The sequence below is a fragment of the Lissotriton helveticus genome, chromosome 2_2, assembly GCF_964261635.1.
Source record: "Lissotriton helveticus chromosome 2_2, aLisHel1.1, whole genome shotgun sequence".
NCBI lineage: Eukaryota > Metazoa > Chordata > Amphibia > Caudata > Salamandridae > Lissotriton > Lissotriton helveticus.
Window position 1 is genome coordinate 172,320,422 of NC_136060.1, and position 21,040 is coordinate 172,341,461.

The window sequence follows — 21,040 nt, forward strand, 5'->3', positions numbered from 1 at the left end:
AGGGTGATACTATACCAGCTTTTGGGTATCTGATGGTGCATCTAGACGAATTTAGATCAGCTTTTAATATGTAGGTTACGCCTTTTTGAGACAAATGTGCTCCCAGGGTAAGGGTCGGGTTGTGTGCATGCTTTGAAATAAATGAGGTGTTTTTAGGCTCCAGTGAGAGTCATCCATTACCTGGACAATTTTTTGTTCTTGTGCCGCCATGGAACAGGAATATGCCTATAAGCTGGCAATGTTTTTTGTTGTGATTGTATGAAGCTTTCAGGTGTTCCACTCGCATATGTGCAAACCTCAGAATTCACAACTCCAATAAAATATTAGGGTAAAGATTTGACTTCGGTTGAGGATCTCTGTTTTGTGCCCATTGTCAAGGTTGGTATCTCTATTGAGGTTCCTCTCCAGTTAAAGGAGGTGACATCACACCAGCAGCAGGTTCATCACGGTCAGATGAATTTTGCACAAGACTTATTCTCAAAGAGTGGCCTTTGTGAGATCTAACTCTTGTCATTGTGGGGCTTGGTGGTCAACCATCACAACACTAGGCTTATAGCTGGTGTGAGGAATTTATTTTTGTATCCAGCGCTGCTTTCTTGGTGATTTCAATGGGGAAAACAGCTATTACAACATGGTTATAACCATGCGATGCGATACAAATCTATTACCACGCACAAACCTTTACCACGCATGCCCTGATGACAGATATGCCTTTACCACGCATGACTTTACAAAGAATTTCATTCTAAAAGCATGAAGGATAAAGGCATATTTATTTATTCATTTATAAGGTTTTGTATAGCGCAAACAAGACCCAAGCGGGTATCAGAGTGCTTCATATTTAGGGTAGGTAGGATACAGTAGTAAGATAAAAAGAAAAAAAGAAAAAAAAACATTTGTTGCATATATGTGCATAGCATGTTAAAACTGGGAATCCCAGTTGTACTACTATGTAGTAGTCAATCAGAGCATCAAAATAGAGGGCAGGTTGGTAAACAGTAGAGCTAAGGCCTTTTGAGGCTGAAACTTGTTAATTAGGATTATTTTCACTTCCTTTTTGAAAGAATCGGTGGATGAGATTCGACGGACGTCCGGTGGAAGAGAGTCCCAGATCTTCAGGGCAATGCCTGAGAAAGCTCTGTGACTCGTTCTCTATTTGTGGACAATCGGTGGTTTCAGAAGCAGTGAACTTGCACTTTGGGACTGTCTGCAACCCCCTGATAATTCTAGCTTTTGAGTCAGATAAATGGGGGGTCTTGAAATGTAGGGCTTTGTGAGTCATGCAGGCAATATTAAGCTGTATTCATATGGGTGGTAATAGCTATGTAGCTATGGCATCGCAAAAAAACCCAACAAATATTATACTATAAAATATACTATATATATATATATATTTATATATATATATATTCCACCTCGGTTTTGGCAAATTCACTTCAGCCACTCACAGCGGTGGGCCGGGACGGGCTCGCCAAACCCAATAATCCAACAGATTTCGTTTTAACGGCATGCAACACAAAACGATGTCCAGGCCACAGTCATTTGATTAAGCGTGCTTTTATTCAAGCAGCAAACTCGACGCGTTTCAGAGATCAAGTCTCCTTTCTCACGAGTGCATATATATATATATATATGTATTCATAGAAAGAATCACGTTTCAGGGACGTTTATAGTCTGACATTTCACTCGTACAAAACCAGAGACATTCTGCTGTTATAGTTAGCTGAGTTAACTATACCTCGTGCCCCCGCAAAGCACTGCTGATGACGTCACATATTACATCACTCATGACATGGTCAGTGACATCACTGATGACATCACTGATGACATCATCCAGTGACTGAGTGTTTCTAAAAAGTTTAAGAATGTTATATATATACACCCACCAAGGTTTATTGAAAAATGAGTGGGTCTATGAGTGTCTGAATGGATGATTTAGTGGGTACGTTACTGACTATATAAGTGAGTGATTAAACGTGTCTTAGTGAATGCATGGGTGAATGACTAATCTGTGTGAATGTCTATATCAGTCTGTCAGTTAGTGTGTAAGTGGCTGCATGGGTAGGTGAGTAGGTACATGAGTGTCTATGATTGGTTGTCTGATTACCTCTATGGGTACCTGAGTGTCTGTGTGGGTGGGTGGGGGTGTGTGTGACTCCCACCATGGATGTGTGAGTGGGTGATTCAGTGGGTGTATGGATTCATTGAGTGCATCTGCGAGGGGCTGTATGGGTGAGTGAGTGTGTGTATGGCTGTGTTGGTGAGTGAACAGCTGTCTCAGTGTGTGAACCTCTTGGTCCTCAGGGTCGACCTGACGCCAGTGAGAACAGCCACGGAGAGAAACCAACAGCACACAAAGTGCCCAGCTGCCTACTGGGTTCCCCATGTGAGTGAGACAGAGGTAAGGGATTAGTTCGCCAGCTCCTAAGCAACGTGTGCAAGAATTACAAACACCCAGACAACAACGAGGTATAGAACGGTTAGGCTGTTTAATGTATCATCAGAGAAAGAGCACACATCCAGGAAATGAACAAGAAAGAAAAGTCAACGATACCCTTCACCGGTCAGCAACTCCTTGCGGAACCCCTCCTCGCCCGACAATGCCGAGCGAACTGTAGGGACCAACCGTCCTCCGCAAGAGCACCCGTCCAGGTAGCTCACCAACGGAGGACACTGTGCAAAGTAGCGGCCGAAAATGCCACTCGAGTTCCGCTTGCTGGGGTAGGGTGAGAGTCAGGCTGCGGGGTTGTTAAAGCAGCGGTTATCGTCACCGCTTAGAACCCCTTAGTGGTTCTATGGGGGCTTACCTGCTCGGGAGGGCTGCTCACCATCAGTGCCGCTCGTTCAAACCCCCTGAGGTAGCCGGCAGGCAGGCACTGGGGCCAAACAAGGCAGGGTGGATGGCTCCGCGAATGTTGCGGGCGAAAATCGTCCTAGAAGCTCTCAAGGTTCCAAGGTGGTGTAAGGGAGACAAGCGCTAGCCTCGCGCTTCTCCCGGGGTAAACTAGACTCCGCTAGCATCCGGCAATATCCGACACCGCTCCTGACTGGCGGCCGCCATTTATGCCGTGAACGGCCTGCGCATGCGTCGCGCACGGCCTTCTGGGTAGTGTAGTTCTTTTCGGTGCGGCGGTGACGCTGCCTGCTCCGCGCGCCACCGGTCGAAAGGTGCAGGCTTGAGAAGGCGGCTGTTGCAACCCCTGTTCGGTGCGCCTTGCGTCCGGGTGACTGAACCAGGTACGGGGGGGGGTCTTGGGGTGGGATTCCAGTAGTTCTCTATCCGCCGTGTAGTAGTCGGCTCTGCGGTCGAACACCTTAATGAACTCCTCCCTGAATGCTTCCCAGTCGTGCAGGAGAGCATCGTCTCGGCTCACAAAAGGCACAGCCCACTGAGCAGCGTCTCCTGCCAAGTAGGAGATCATGAAAGCGACCTTGGCTTGGTTGGTGGGGAACGACTTGGGCTTGCACGAGAAATGTAACGCCACTTGCGTCAGAAACACCTGCACTTTGTTTGACTCCCCGGTAAAGCGTTCCGGCGTTCCCAGTGGGATGGAAACCGGCATCTCCACTACTACTGCCGCCGGTGAGGCGGTGTGTGCAGCCCCTGCACCAAAAGGGTTCCTCTGGCTCCCATCCAACCGCACCCTAAGGTCAGCGGTTTCCTGCCGTGAAGCATCCAGCTCGTCTCTGACCGCACCAAAGCCACCAGGATATCCTCCATCGTGGCCATTGCGTCGTCAAACCGACCAGGTAGACGATTGATTATAGGTCGGATATTTTGTGAACCTCTTGGTCCTCAGGGTCGACCTGACGCCAGTGAGAACAGCCACGGAGAGAAACCAACAGCACACAAAGTGCCCAGCTGCCTACTGGGTTCCCCGTGTGAGTGAGACAGAGGTAAGGGATTAGTTTGCCAGCTCCTAAGAAACGTGTGCAACAAGTACAAACACCCAGACAACAACGAGGTATAGAACGGTTAGGCTGTTTAATGTATCATCAGAGAAAGAGCACACATCCAGGAAATAAACAAGAAAGAAAAGTCAACGATACCCTTCACCGGTCAGCAACTCCTTGCAGAACCCCTCCTCGGCCGACAATGCCGAGCGAACCGTAGGGACCAACCGTCCTCCGCAAGAGCACCCGTCCAGGTAGCTCACCAACGGAGGACACTGTGCAAAGTAGCGGCCGAAAATGCCGCTCGAGTTCCGCTTGCTCCGATAGGGTGAGAGTCAGGCTGCGGGGTTGTTGAACAAGCGGTTATCGTCACCGCTTAGAACCCCTTAGTGGTTCTATGGGGGCTTGCCTGCTCGGGAGGGCTGCTCACAGTCAGTGCTGCTCGTTCAAACACCCTGAGGTAGCTGGCAGGCAGGCACTGGGGCCAAACAAGGCAGGGCAGATGGCTCCGTGAACGTTGCGGGCGAAAATTGTCCTAGAAGCTCTCAAGGTTCCAAGGTGGTGTAAGGGAGACAAACGCTAGCCTCGCGCTTCTCCCGCAGTAAACTAGACTCCGCTAGCGTCCGGCAATATCCACCGCCGCTCCTGACTGGCGGATGCCATTTATGCTGTGAACGGCCTGCGCATGCGTCGCGCACGGCCTTCTGGGTAGTGTAGTTCTTTGCGGCGCGGCGGTGACGCTGCCTGCTCTGCACGCCGCCGGTCGAAAGGTGCAGGCTCGGGAAGGCGGCTGTTGCAACCCCTGTTCGGTGCGCCTTGCGTCCGGGTGACTGAACCAGGTACGGAGGGGGTCTTGGGGTGCGAACCTGACACAGTGGTATATGTGTGAAAGGTAGTATATGTGAGTGTTGGAGTATATAAGTGACTATATATGAGAGTGAGTAATTGTGAGAGTGGTTGTATGGATGAGTGTGTGCCTGTGTCAGTGATTGTATTAGAGAGTAAGTATGTGTTAGTATTTGTATGAATAAGTAAGGTGATGTGTGTATAACTGTACAGGTGAGTAAATGGCAGTGTGATTGAGTCTTTGGGTCACTGACTAGGTGTGTAAGTATCTCTGTGGGTGAGTGGTGGTATGTGAGTGTCTGTATGGGTGTATGAGTGCATATATCAGTGGCTGTATTGATGAGTGACTGCATGTATGAGTGACTATGGTTGAGTGAGTGGATATGTGTAGACCTATGAATCAGTGAGTGGGTATGTACTAACTGGTATTGGTGTATATATGGTTTCGTGTATGATAGTCTGTATTTTAGAGTGGGTGTATGAAAGGTTATATTAGGGCGTGAGGAAGTGGATGATGTCATCAGTGATGTCAATGACCATGTCATGAGTGATCTAATATGTGACATCATCAGAAATGCATTGCAGGTGTGCGAGTAATAGTTAGGTCAGCTAACAATAACGGCCGAATTTCTCTGATTTTGTATAAGTGAAATGTCAGATTATCTATTCTGTGTTTTTTTCAGTGAATTTCTAAGGTTTTTTAATGCTAATTACTAACTATAACGTCCCTGAAACCTATGTTTTTTTCAGTGAATTTCTGAGTTTTTTTAAATGCTAATTTCTAACTATAACGTAGTAGTCGTATTTGCAGAGTGGGGCAGAGAGGGGGCTAGGCCTCCGACGAGCACTCAGGAATTCCACTGCGTAGGACTTACAGGAGCTACCAGGAGGGCTTCTTGGCCCCCAATGTCCTTCAGGAGTACGGTAGACTTCATCCCTAAACCTGTAGTGTGCCAGGAGGCGTGTTTGCAGAGTGGTGGAGAAAGGGGGTGTGTGGCCTCCGAAGACCTCTTAGCAATCCCACTGTGTGGGACTTACTGGAGGTAACAGGAGGGTTAGTTGGCCCCCTAAGACAACCTTAGGGCTAACTACCCCTCCTATTCCATCCAGTTAGTCCCACATAGCAGCATTGGTAAGTTCTCATAGCAGGCCAGGCTCCCTTTGCCCACCAATCTGCAAACACACTCCCGGCGTGCTCTTGGATGGTGATTAAAGTCCCCTTCTCTGCTGGGGGTCCTTGGGGGTCAACTAGCCGACCTAATACCCACAGTAAGCCCCAGATAGTGGGATTGCTGAGAGGTGAACACAGGCCACGCCCCTTTCTCCACCACTCTGCAAATGCGCCTCCTGGTGCACCCTTGGTTGGGGATGAAGTCCCCTTGTCTCCTGAGGGTCCCTGGGGGCCAACTAGCCCTCCTGTTATCGCTAGTAAGCCCCACACAGCTGGATTGCTGAGAGCATTCCATGGCCACGCCCCTTTTTTACACCACTCTCCAAACGTGCCTCTTTGGGCACTGCTGCTCGGGGGATGAAGTACACTTTAGTCCTGAGGTCCTCAGGACGCAAGAGGACCTCATCACTGTACCTGCAGTGCACCAAGAGGCATATTTGCAGAGTGGTGTAAAGAGGGGTGCGGCCTCGGACTACCTCTCTGCAATTCCACTGTGTGTGGCTTATTGGAGGTACCGGTGGGCTAGTTGGCCCCTAAAGACCCTTCGGATTCAACCCAGAAGGCGTGTTTGCAGAGTGGTGCAGGGAGGGGGCGTGGCCTGTGTCCACCTCTCAGCAATCTACATTTAAAGGAGGGGGCCACACGGCCCCCTTCCTGATGCCTTTTTGGGCCCAGGAACTCCATCTCATGCAGCTTTGCCTCTTTTTGTACTTACATTTTTTTTTTTTGCCGGGGCCCCTTCTTTTGGCCACTTTTGACCCCGGGGACCCCATACTCCAGGGCCTGACCTCAAGTTGACGACCACAGGGGGGAGCCCCAATGCCCCCGTGGTCCCTGTCTGCTCCCCGCCTCCAGCGGGAGCCAGCATTGCTTTTGGACAAAGGGAGCAGCAAACATGCAGCTCCCTTTACCTAAAAGCCCAAAAGCAAAAGCCCAAATCTGCTTTGCTTTATGGAAGTGAGAGCAGTTTTTCTCCATTGGAAAGTGAGCACCCCGGGACATTGCTGGAGCCCCCTCCCAACTTGTACATATCTCCAGGGAGGTGGTGGTCCCCGGCCTGAGGGTTCGAACCAGACCCCCATATTAGAATAACGTTTGCCCCGGGGTGGTGCTGGTCCCTGGGCAGTGTGGGGGGGCTTGAGCCCCCCTCACATAATTTTTAAAGCTAGCCTTGGGGAGGTGGCGGTCCCCAGGACTGCGGGGGGCGCGAGGCCCCCCTGCATTTAAACATTGAAGCCCCAGGGTGGTGGCAGTCCCCGGGTTGGGGGGCCTGCGAGGCCCCCACCCATTATTTTGGAATGCCCCAGGGAGGTGGTGGTCCCCGGGCCTGCGCGCCCCCTGCATATATTGTCCACATTGCCCCCAGGACCTGGCCCACCTGGGGGCTTATTAAAACGAAGCGCAGGACACCACGCTTCTTTTTTTGTTTTTTTTCAGCAGGACTCACATAAGGTCTGCGAGTCCCACCAATGTTTTTAATGCTTTTTTGGGCCCTGGGGGTCCTTATGGGACCCCTGAGCAGGCCTAGGGGGTCAGGGTGTTTCTACTCTGATCCCTTTTCTTCCTTTTTAACCTTTTTTCTTGTAAATCAGTTCAACCGAGTCACAAGGTGGCTGCCAACGCTTTCTGGTTTAAAGTGTTGGCAGCCACTCAGAGTCAAGCTCATGGTCGGGATGGTTCGCGGATCCACCGCGGTCACCAGATATCGATATTTTTAATGTTTTAATTTCTCAGGAACTACTGAACGGATTTATACCATTTAAAGAAAAGAGTGCTCTCTGTACAAACAGCTACCTCTATGCCAAATGTGGTGTAATTCCGTTCAGCAGTTCAGGCTGTAGTGGCGTCAAAAGTTTCCTATGGAAATGAACATGAAGAAAACGTGTTTTGGTATTCCCCTTTTTTCTTGGCCCCTGCTTGACAAATCACCCCAAAACTTTCAAGACAGGAGCTGACCGGTGTGCCCCATTAGTTTAGAAAATTTCGTGAAGATTCGTCAATCGGCGCAAAAGTTATTGGCCAAAGAAAAACGCTTTTGGAATAGAAACATGGTCCTAACTATAACTACCTACTGCGGACCACGGTAGGCAAGGCGGCTTCCCCGAAACGCGTAGGGTTTTTTCTTTGGCTTTAAATGCGGAAATAAACTTTCATCTATAAGCAGACTTCTGGATTGGTGACATTATTACTACGTGGAGTACATTCGCACTTTGTTGTACGGTGAGGCATTTGGATAACCGGGCTACCTCTGACCCGGAGTTGCACCTCGGCAAGGAGTGTCCCGGCTTTCTCGGAGGCCACACCGAAGGTTCCTGAAGTGGATGTCAGAGACCCACAAACCATCGCGGACTCATTCGAGTCGCCCATTGGAGGGCTCATATGTTTAAGTGGGAGGTGTGGCCTCTATGCCAAAATGACTGTCGCGCCGCTGAAGAGTGCAATGAGCACGAAACGCGTCCGGCGTGAATCGACAGGCATGCTGTACACTGGATCCGCCTGCCGATCCGGCTTTTACCTCATGAAGGTTGCTGCAGTGGATGTCAGAGTGCATGTCCAACAGGTGGGAACCTTGGAGCTTTGATATATATATATATATATATATATATATATATATATATATATACACACACATATATATATATATATATATATCCACTGGTTTGGCTCCCATTCATGGACCCCTGGCGATCTCCTCCCGGTGCGTGACTCATCAACAGAGCCAAGTGGAACAATATTCCCACAACCTTCTCTCTCCAAGAAGAATTGGTCCGCACTCACAATGCCCGATGTTTCCACAATTTCTTTATTTCTTATTTACAGCAAGGCTTCCGTTTCAAACAGAAATACTTATTCTGTTTGAATCGGAAGCCTTGCTGTAAATAAGAAATAAAGAAATTGTGGAAACATCGGGCATTGTGAGTGCGGACCAATTCTTCTTGGAGAGAGAAGGTTGTGGGAATATATATATATATATATATATATATATATATATATATATATATATACACACACACACATATATATAAATATATTTACTATAAAAAAAATACAGCCCTCCCCCACCTACCGCTGTTTACTTAAAGCTGCTCTACGGTCACGGTCCGGTCTTCGGTCGCACTGCTCTCCAGTTTTTAGGCCTCAGGGGTAGTCCCGGGGTAATAGGGTTATAGGGATGGGTGGGCCCGGGAGTTGGGCGTAGGACTCAAGGACAAGATGTTTTTAAGGCTCCAGAATCAAGGAGGTTGTCACGGGGTGGGTATTAGAGCTCAGACCTGAGTGCGGGACATTTTAAAGAACTCTATGGCAGTGGACTACGGAGCTGGTCTGCACCAGCAGCTGAGCCACGGAGAGCGTGTCCTGGGGCCTGCGGCCGGCCTTTTGGTTCTTGTGACAACCGGCCAATGGGCCTCCTGGGATACGCCTGCGCACCATTTAATCCAGCGAACCCTGGTGTGGTATCTCCTGGCCCCGGACTGTGTGTTTGCCCATTGGGGCGGGACTGAGAGGACTCACGGCCAGCCTCCACATTCCTGATGGTGCTGCTTATCCACCACTCATTCATCTGGTTACTGGCCCCTTGCAACGTGGCGCACTGAGGGGTACATGGAGGCCCCCAGACGTTCACCACACTGCAGCTAACAAGGTAGCCCTGCACACTGGGCCTGCAGAGCCCTGCTGGTGTCGCACATTACCACATGCCGATTTTGGTGCACCTATATGCCTCTACCAACCATGGCTCTACAACGAAAATGTCATTGTAAAGTCATGTGTGGTAAAGGGATATGCATTGTAAAAAAAACATAGTAAATACCTGCGTGGTAATAACACATGCACTGTATTGACACCGTAGTAAAGGCATGCGTGGTAATTGCATGCATGGTACCATCATATCAATGGTACTGTGATTTGAAGTGCACACTTGTCACTGAGTACTGAGTTGGACAAGGCACTGAATGTAGCAGATGAATTTTGAACTATCTTTGTAGGCATGTTGTTACAGAAGAATGCTTTAAGTCCTATACGATTAGGAATGTTACATTTTTGGAATTACTCCAAATCATCGTGTCAATGGGCATAATGGCAGGGCATCTGAAAGGTAGATCCGTATTCTGTCTAGTCATCACACATCGTAGGTGGAGGCCCCTAAATTCCAATGGGCATGAGTCCCAACCAGGCAATCAGAGTTACTGAGCTCAAATTGTGATACTGAGAGACTTTTATATCTGGTGTCCAGGGACGTTCTTAATTTGCAAAATAATGAGTGGTGGTTTCCAAAGAGCTGCTCAGAAGCCCTTGGTCTGCACTATTAAATGTCAGCACGCCGAATAACAAGGTTGTGTAGTCCTGATTCCCCCTCAGCCCTCTTTAACCCACTGCCAGACACCACCTGCCCCTTTATCTCACTCTTGCAGGTTCCTGCTTTCTCCCTTGTCATGGTTTTTCCATCTTTCGCTTCTTCCTTTTTTCCCGGTTGTTTTTTTCCCTCTTGTACTCTCTGGAAATGTCTAATGAGGAAAAACAAGTCCTTGATGGTAATCTGGGAAGGGCCTTGACAGCCATCAAGTCACAGATGCACTTCTGGAAAACGCTCCCTCTGACGGTCACAGGCAGGGTAGCATTGTCTAAGATGGTGATCCTTCCCCGTCTCCTGCACTACTTTGCCAACCTGCCACTATATGTTCCAGTGTCCTTCTTTAACACACTCACTAGGCTACTTAGGGACTTCCTCTGGGGAAACGAGCGACACAGGATGGCATTAGCAAAATTGTATCTGCCCACTGATCAGGGGGGCCTTGTCGCACCTTGTTTTGAGCACTACTATTTATCTGCACAACTGCAGTGGATAGCCCGCTGGCTCGCAGACAGATGCCGCGAAGACACTGCTACCACTCTACCCCCTCACTCTCTGGACCACATCACAAAACGTTTTCATCCAACTACTAAAGCCGCAACGCCGACACCGCTCCTCTTGGCGGTGGTGTATAAATGCTACTGTTGAAGTTTGTATCTAACCAGAACACTGGTCCCCTATGCGCCGGCCATAACACTGGACGACTCTCTGTGCGGGCCTGGTGTGCTCACGCCTCTCGAACTAACGGAATGGCACAAAGCGGATATACAGACTCTGGGGGATCTGTATAGAGATGGCACACTCATACCATATGACTCCCTGGTCGAGGAGATGGGATTGCCACCGGGGCAATTCCTGAGGCACTGCTCGCTGATCGCTATGCTCACCTCTCGATGGGGGGACATGACCCCGGAGCTGAGCCAACACCTCACCATACAGTACCTTCATGTCATGGGACGTGGCAGACACCTGGTTTGCTGGTTTGCGGTGTCCCTCCGTACACATACGGCGATAAGTCTGGACCCACTCCGCCGTAAATGGGAAACAGACCTAAAGCGACAACTGGCAGACAGGGAATGGGACAAGATAATAAAGAGCCCAGTACGTATGCCCAGAAACATGAGGTTCAGACAAATACAACTGTTCATTATCCACAGAGCATACCTTGCACCTGAGATGATCAATAGGTACTTCCACCGCACAGATGTGGTGTGGCCTCGTTGCACCGAAACAGGGGCTGGATTGGTAAACATGTTGTGGGGCTGCTGCAAAATACATACATATTGGTGGACAGTTGGTGGGCTCCTGCACAAATGTACAGGCCGAGACATACCCTTTGAATGGCCCGTTTACTTGTCACACCAATTCCGCTGAACTCCGGCCACGAAGGTCATATCTCGGTTTCTTGACCTGGGAATGGTGGTGGCTAAGCAACTTCTGACTAAGAGGTGGAAAGCTCAAGACCCGCCACATATACAGGCATTGAGGTACTCACTCCTAGCGTGGACCAAAGCAGAGGGAATTGCCATTCTATGGGAGGAAACGCTGGGGCTCCGGAAGGAACCCATAGCGTCGCAATGGGAGGGACTTCTCTGGGCCTTGAAAAAAACAGAGGGAAGTGGTCGTGAGGGACAACCCGAGACTGAGGGAGGCATGTCAGCAATGTGCGACAAGCCATCCGTTAGCAGGGCTATGGTATGCCAGACATATGCACATACATACTCTGCCTCTTGAAGTGGATGTCGCTAAAGGCAATAAATGGCGACAGCTGTCTAGCAGATGTGGGGGAGATATGGGGGTAGCGGGATGATTACACAAACGTCGGTTTCTGTTGCTGTTACCGTTTCTTTTTAGTACTGTTGCTTCTAGCTTCTAGCATCTGTTCAATTGTCCAAGTTGTATGATCTGAAAGAACTCTGTACAGCATTCTACTGGAATCGCCTCACTGTAGTATGATGACTTTTACCCCTGACGAAATGGACTACTGTAGAGGCTCATTTCTTTCTGGACTAAAACTACCATTGACATGCATGTTATGATTAATATGAGTTCAACTGTAATATTTTCCTGATATTGGTGGATGGTTCAACATATGGTCAGTCTGATGCAATGTAATTTGTCTTTCATGAAGATGTATATTAAAAACGAATAAAAACAGATTTAAACAATAAAAATATGAGGAAAAATAAGTCCTGGTACCGAAAAATGAGTGCCGATAGCCCCCACGGGCAACCACCAGCTCAAATTAAGCACTGGCCTGGGGCTTGCCTTACCACTGTTCCCAAAACTAACCTCACGTACACCTCTTTAGCACTTGACCCTCAGGATAGCTTGGCAGGCTGGTCTGATGCGTACTAAAGGACGGGGTATTGACTAGAGACTCAGAACAGCAGATGAGAACAATCAACAGCAGATGAGAACAATCAAGACATCAATATCTAGATAGTGCTCTAACATGAAATTAAATGAAAAAGTACTTTAATAACACCTTCTGGCTAAGTACTGCAAAAGGAATCTAGAGGGCAAAAATCTAAGTCATTGTCAGGAGAAACCTAGGGCGTTGACCAGTTTCAACTCTATAGTACTCCTGATTCTTTTTACAGACAGTGGTAAATTCTGAGCGATTACAAGAAAGGGGTGCCTCCCTGGCTCTCGAGTACAGTCTCCTCTTACTGCTAAGAGTTGTAGCCACATCAACAATACTATTGGCAAGGGGGGGGGGTTGCTATGAAGATTATTGCTCTGGAGTCTGTGATGGTTCTCAGGTCCTCACACTCTTAGTGCGCAATGTACTTTTCGAGTCTTGTGTTTTGGTCTTCTTCTGCTTTCGGTCCTGTCCAGGTGTGCGCTAGCACACAGTCCCTGTAGAGGTCTCAATCACTCCATTATGGTTCTTCCTGCCCAACAACGTCCTTCAGTGATGCTGCTGTGTGCTGGCGTGTACCTTCAAAGGGCAGCACAGCCAGAGGATGGCACCAGTAACAATAAGTTGAGCTAGCTGGGGGGAGGGTAAATCTTCCTCTTGGGTCTTCGTTTGGCTCAAAGTGTAACCCCGCCACCCAAATAAATGAATAGCCCAATGAATAGCCCACCCATGGTTGCAACCATGATTGCAACCATGATCTTGGCAGGGTTATAGAGTACATCTGCTGAATGCAATTATGATTTACTTTAGAGCCAAATCGTCACATGTGGATTTGTTGCTTGAGATGAAACTACCAAACACGTTGTGATTTGTCCTTAGTGTCAAGTTGTCACAGGTGCTCCTTGTTGGCATCCATCATTAGTAGCCACCAGTGCTTAATTATGACCTGTGGTTCTGGAGCTCGGCACCGGCACATAATTGCCAACACCAGCACTTATGACAGGTGCCACATGATGGTGCTGTTTGTGTAACGTCAAGATAAGCAGAATATTTGTTTATAAATTCAATAAACATTAAAAACAACCAATAACTGCCTCGAAATGCATTCTTATAGTTTTGGGGGCCTCTAAAAGAGTGAACTGTTACTCTTGTAGCTGTGTGATTGTTAGTAGTTGTGTAGGTAGTATCATTGGCAGTGCTGGCGGTGGCTATGGGTAGTGCAAACTACAGTGGCCTCCTGACGACGGCCCTGGCACGTATTTATTATTTTTTGCAAATTAATCACCGATAGCCACTCTTTCTCTCTCAGGTTATCTCTCGCTGCCCGTGGACAGATCTGGAGGAAGCAAAGGTGCCCTTATGCAAACAGAGAGCTGGCACACAAGTTGCATCGGTCTGGAGAATGCTGAAGGGGGACTGAGGTCCCACGACCTTATTACATGGCCTGACATTGCAGATCATTCCCTGTGCTAAGTTCATATCAAGGACACCAAAGGGCAAGCTAGTGTAGTACCTACAATCAGGGTTATGGAAGATTGACGTCAGTGCTGCTCCTCGCTAAGGGCTGGGTGATCTTCTTGAGGATGTTCCTCAAGCTGTAAAAACTTACCTCTTCTGATTGTAATTGCAATTATATAGAGCTCACTACCCCTGACGAGGCGTTGAAGCACTCTTCAGCAAGTAGTACTCTATTCTGGTACCCAAAAAGGATTAGCGGTGGATTAGAATAGGGAAATATAAATTGTCAATTTGAGCGGTGGACATGTAAGACTGTTAGTTTGATTAAATAGGTTGAAAGAGGAATAGAGAAGGAAAGAGTCATAAACTGTTATTAGGGAGATTTTAGTAGTAAAATGAAGTTTGGGATGAGTAAAAAAAGGGATACAAGAGGGAAGAATCTAGAAAGTGTTATTTGGGAGATTATAGTAGTAAAATGAGGGTTGGGGTGAGTCAAGGAGGGAAAGAGGAGGGAAGAGTCAAGAAACGGTTATAAGGAAGATCATTATAGTAGAATGAGGTTTGGGATGAGTCAAAGATTGGAGATAAAGGATATATTGAATGAGGTATGTGGTGAGACATAGAGTAGTGCACTGGAGAGAGTTGAAGTATTTTTTTTCTATGGGGGAGTAAAGAAATATATATACACATACTTTACTTCATAGAAATGGTATATATTTATAAGGAAAATAATAAACAGATGTAAAGTTGTAATGTATAAAGTATTTTTGAGTATTTTTTTAGTTTTATATGTTCCTCAATATTTCAGTAGTGAAGCTATGATCATATTTACACATTGTGATAGATAAAGTATAATACAACAAAGACCCATAAGCATCAAATCAAATAACTTATAGGAAAACTATGCAGTGACTTATATACATGTTAAGCATAAAATTATATATATAATATATCTTTTTCGAACCATATGTAACATATACGATGTTTAACAAGAGCATCTCGGAAGGAGGCATAACTGGGCTTCGGTTCCGGGCTTATCATGGGTTGGAACCTGTGATTCCCCCCTATTATATGGTCTACCTTACATTTGTGTGACTGAATGAATTTTGCTACCTGGACTTATCTTGGTTACGTTTTTTTTCACTAACGTGAAGCATACTTTGCTTTTATATTAATTAGAGTGGACAGGATTTGCCAAATTCCTTTGCTGGTTTCATCCATCACAGACACCCTGATGCTATATGTTCGGAGTGCCTCATAGATGCCCTGAAAAAGTCCATTTGTTTGGACGAATCGTGTCAGCAGTTCATTTCAACTCGATCTGTTTAATATTTTGAATAAATTAAAAATTTGAAGAAAAAACTTTGGGCACGGATCTTATAATTTGCTGTGTGGATGCTTACTTTTTAGTAGTTACCTTTTGCTCTTGTTAAACATTGTTAATTCCAGTACTGGACTGCACTGTAACAGTGGGTGTGATTACTGTGTGCACACACAATTTTGGGTATTTCCCAATATATGGATAATAACTAGGGATAGCAGGTCAGGTGCTAGTTTTTGTAGGGTTCCACTGTCCTAGCTTGTATAAATTAATAAGTAATATATACATTTGTTAAGCAAACCTAAACAATATCAATATAGTTTTATTCCATAATAGTATATATATTCGTACAAAGAGATGCAGATATCTAATACATACATATAATCAAGTCATACATGTTTACATACACAGACATATGCTGTACATTTGTGTTTAAGCATGGTGGTTATGTAGGAAAAAGCCAACTGTAGAGCAGTCTTCTGAAGATAAGATAGTTGTCTGTGGATTTAGTGTTTAGGGGTAATGAATTCCATAGCTTGACTGCTTGAACAGAGAAAGATGCATCATCCATTGTATGCTGGGGTTTTGAGGCAAGGTGCCAATCTAGAGCAGAGGTTCCTTTGTTGATGTATTTGGTGATTTTATTCCTGATGAAACGTGGTCCTGTTCCATGTATTGGTTTATAGGTGATACAAAGCAGCCTGAAGGTGGCTCTCTGGCAACCGGTAACCAATGTAGGGCCCTGAAGGCAGTGAAGGAAGTGACCCAACTAGGGTCACCCGGGTCACTCTCGACCTCCTCTTGCCTTCCAGTAATGAAGAGTCGATGACCCAGTAGAGAATACAAGCAAACTAGTTTATTGACAAAATACACTGCAGTGGAGTCCAGTCTGGCCAGCCTCCTATTATGGCTGACGAGGGACTGCCTCTAACAAGCATAAAGTTACATTATGTAGGTTGCGGAGCCCACAAAGACCCGCCTATTATGGAAAAGTACTGGTCGCTGTCGTAATACACCGGGGGCACAGAACATAAGTTTCCATTCAGCAGCCTGGTACAAGCTATCTACTCTCCAAGGTCGTCTGGCCCGTCCTCCCCTCTAGACAGGTGGGAGAAGGCCTCTATGTAACAGAAAAGACATGCGTTAATGAGCAAGTTTCAACATTGGAGAAACAAAACTTACCAAGAACCATTTCTTGTAAATGAGCAAGTAACAGTTTCGATTATAATGCATAATGGCGTCTTCGAGAACTAAAATGGTGGCACAAATGTCAACCTAACTAACGCAACATCTGCATCTACTGATTGCGTCTACACACAATATGCAAATATAATGTATTAGCTATATAATTGCTAACATACTATTCGGAAAAAAAAAAAGATGACAATGTTACGTTTCAATTCTGCCAGCAGGGAAGATGTACGTTTGTGGCTTTACATGTTGGCAGGCGTGGCCCATGCAGGTAAGAGCAGTGGGGCGGTGGTGGGGGGAGTCGACAGACAATGACGAGGTAAAAGTAAATTACAAAAAAAAAACTTCAATTGTGCTCGCAAAATTGCCGACTCGTCTGTTTAGGTGAAGTTTCTCTTGATTGCTAATTGTTTTTAGCAACATTCAACACACATAGGCAATCTGAAAAAAATCAACCCTTCAAACAAGGCATGAGGGTGGGGTATTTGTACAAGGAAGAGAAGGACTGGGGAAAGGGAACATTACTTGTAACTAATCAGGATATTGTCCTACCTTCCTCTTACTTGTCTGAGTCCCTGATTGACGCCTTTTCAAGGTACCACAAGATTAGTCCCAGAGCCAAGAAGAAACATACTAACTGAAACTGAAATCTAACTGAAAGTGCTGCTAAACTTCATGTTAATTTTACAAGCAGGACCAAAATACACTTCTGGCCAGATTTCAGCACAGTGACACCAAAGCCCGTGTCCCATGAACCACACACATGAAGTGAGTAAAGCTGCACAGTGGTGTAGGTAGCTGTCCTGGTTGCTACTCTACATTTTTCTGCTAAAGGATACTCTCTCATTTCACCTAAACTACCATCATAGCCCTAATTTTATGTCCCTAAATGCCTTCTGGGAGAAACACCAATGCTAGGAAGTATTTAATATATCCACTTACCCATACAGATGGCAGAAGCCTGTCCTCCATGTGATAAGACACCAAAAGTCTAAAGTAAGTTTCTTAGACTGCCTGAAAGGGACTGATTTCACATGGAAAGGACAGAGAAAAGAGCTAGCCCTTTCGGCATAGACCCCTCAGTACCTAGAAGATTAAAAAAAGATGAAAAGATGACTTCTTGGGTTAAACAGAATGTTGAGACCTAATCCAGCGTCAAACCATGCTGTCTGACTAGACTACAAAAAGGTTCCATAATCAGTAGAACTTGATACTCTCCTGCCTTTCTAACCGAGATGATGGGCACAAGAAACCACACTTTATTGTAAGGAATTTCTGATCCACTTACTGAAGAAGGCTTATAGATGAGCCTTCAAAGCTTCCAGGACCAAAGGAAAACCGAGAGCTGGAACCAAGGACTTATTGGACCGGAAAGAAAAAAACTATCCAACAACCTTCAAACCAGATTCCCACATTCTGGTCAACCACTACAGGAGTTTTCTCTAGTCTGGAGCACCGCTGCATGCAGCTCCAGGGGCACTATCGACAGACCTAAAAAAAGACATATCGTAAGAACGGGGCATGAAACAGGGTCAACATCTTTTACTTGGCGCTTGTTATTGAAAACCTCCGCTTCTCCTAATAGCCTGGATAGCCCCTTTGTTGCAGACCTTCATGCTAGACCTCTATTTCAGTGACTGAAGTATGGATGTGTAGAAGACCTACTAGAACCAGGGATCTTGGGCAGTGGAACGAGGCAAGCTCCACTTTGGGATTACTGCAGTGGCAAGACATCACAGCCAACCTTCTTTGAGCAATATGGATACACTAATGCCAGAACTCTAGAAATGAGGGGGATCAGAGAAAATGCATACTCCGGACCTCAAAGCCAAGTCAGCAACCGAGAGTCTGAACCTCATGCTCTCTGCTCCTGAAGTCAGGAATAAAATCCAGCAGGGCTGCCTGGTTCTTGAAATGTAAAAGGGTCTATTATTAATGTCCCACAAGTCTTGCAAATCTCTTCAAGCTGCACTGGACTTAGTACCAAGTTGCCAAAACAGAAGAATAACCACCTGCGTCTTTCCTCAAAGGCATTGTTTTCAGGTGCAGAGAGCCGTCTGAAACTGAACTCGGACAAGACGGAGGTCCTCATCCTCGGACCCAACCCCCTCCGCCTGGGATGACTCATGGTGGCCAACCTCACTGGAAACCCCGCCAACACCGACCGACCACGCACGCAATCTGGGCTTCATCCTCAACTCCTCCCTCTCCATGTCAAAACAGGTCAATGCAATCTCCTCCTCCTGCTACAACACCCTCCGCATACTCTGCCCAACATAGTCCACTACAGTTAGAAAAGGGAATATCATCTGCAAGCTCCATCTTTAATTTCAGGGGGATAGATGGTGGCCTTTTGGGACTCTAGAGCAGGACACCACATTTATCACAAAAGTGATGCTTCATCTGTGAGCTGTATTGTGAAACTTGCTGCTTTTGTACAACTTTCAGTTTATAACATTCACCTTGCTTGCCCTAAGAATAGTGATAGAGACACACATTTATTTTAAAAAATGTGACTTACGATTACTTGACCAGTAGTGATTGCATGGCAAAATCATATTTTTTAATGTAATGAATAAGCCAGGTGTGCTGCATTCACTTCCATTACAGGAAACTGTTCATCTCTTCCAAAGCACCCAGGCTGCACTATCTTTACTGGGATTCAAAATGGACCCTGATAAGTCATGGAATCATGAACTCCCAAGGACTATCTGACATCAGCACCAATTCATTACACAAAACCTTTCCTCCCTCCATTGTTTGGTCTGGCATTAGCCAAAACCTTTTGTTTTTCCAAACCAGTGACCTCTCTTCATTAATTGGTCTGTTAATGTGTCATTCACATTTTGTTTTCGCCCACTACAGCATACACCATGAGGCAATGGGTCAGCCTATTTAAGGCACTGGTTAACTTCACTTTGAGTGGCTGCATGTTTCTCTTTCACAAAGAGTACATCTTTGATGTAATAGCAGGACACTTTTGATGTGAGCACAGGGCACATTGCAGCTTTATCAAATCCAATCTCCTGATAATGGTGTGAATTCCTTTCGCGGTGGCCTTTGTTTATCTGGCTACTGCTATTTCACAACACACCAGATTGTGTGTATGTTAAACTGCTATGTATTAAGTTATCCTCTTTTTACTAAGCCCAAAATGAAGTGTAATTATATCTATCTATTCCTATATAGTACAACAACCAAAAGCTTCAATATTATAGGGTGTGAATCCATATGCAGACAATTCTGCAGAACAGGTTTATCCTGGACTCAGTTTAATCAATGGTTCTTTACAAAAACTTTGCCTAGGAAGAGGCCTTTATCGTGTTTAATGTGCAGCACAATTGTAGCACTTTTTAAAAAAATATAGGCGGGGTGTAATTTGAGTTTTAGCATACTATATTTTAAACTGTGACCCTTAGGAAAAAAACAAGCAACATTCGGGTGCTTCAGTATCTGAAAATGGAATTACAGTTATCATCATGCCGCGGTAAGATAGTTATTTTCCAATATAATCCCGAATACATTTGAAGCCGGTGATATAATTAATTAAGTTTAATTATATAGACATTCATGAGCCAGGTAGACAGCTCATTACAGTAGACTCAGTGGTCCCTTTCTGTGCTTCTGCGATAGCTTAGTGGGATGATTCTGAATAAGTTATCCCGGTCTGCAATGCAATGTCTGTGTTTCTGGTGCTATGTATTCTATGAATGACCAGCATTGTATGTGTCATAAACTTCATGTGAAACAAACAGTCCACATGAAAATCAGTGTGTTGCAATTATAATAGTGCACCAATTCTGATCTAGTCTGAAAAGGTTCTGGGGAACAGTAGTATAAACATCAGCTCACACAACAGCTCTGAATATAAGCTCCAGTGGTGGCTGGCAACCATGGCAGTGGAGACGCAGGTCTGTAAAATAAATGATTTAAAAAAATTAAAATGTATTTAAAGTTACTTACCTGCTTGTGCAGACACGTCCTCCTTGCTCCTGTCCTCTTCTTTTCCTTACGTCACTTCCAGGGAACAATCTAACTTGCTTAACCAATCCTGGCGCTGCTCTCATGCTGTTAACCAGTATGAGAGAAGCAGCAGGATTGAGGGGAGCAGCCTCTCTAGGCGCTCCCGAAGACACTGTAGGCTTCTGCAGGATCTCAACCCAGCTGTCTAAGACAGCTAGGTTGAGAGGTTTATAGTGCACATTTCAGGCTGGTTACCGCAAGACGGCCGTCCAAAGTGACATGCGTACTATAAACTAGTGCACAGGCAGCCCACCACTGCTGCCACTTGACAGGCCCCGCCTCGTCCTGACACTTGTTTCAGGACAAGTTGACGAAAGATAAAATGGTAATGAATTAACTTAATTACCATTTTATTTTTCATCTTTTGGCATTTCTGGGGGCATTTTAGTGTGGTGATGTTCCTCCGCTCAAAATAAGAAC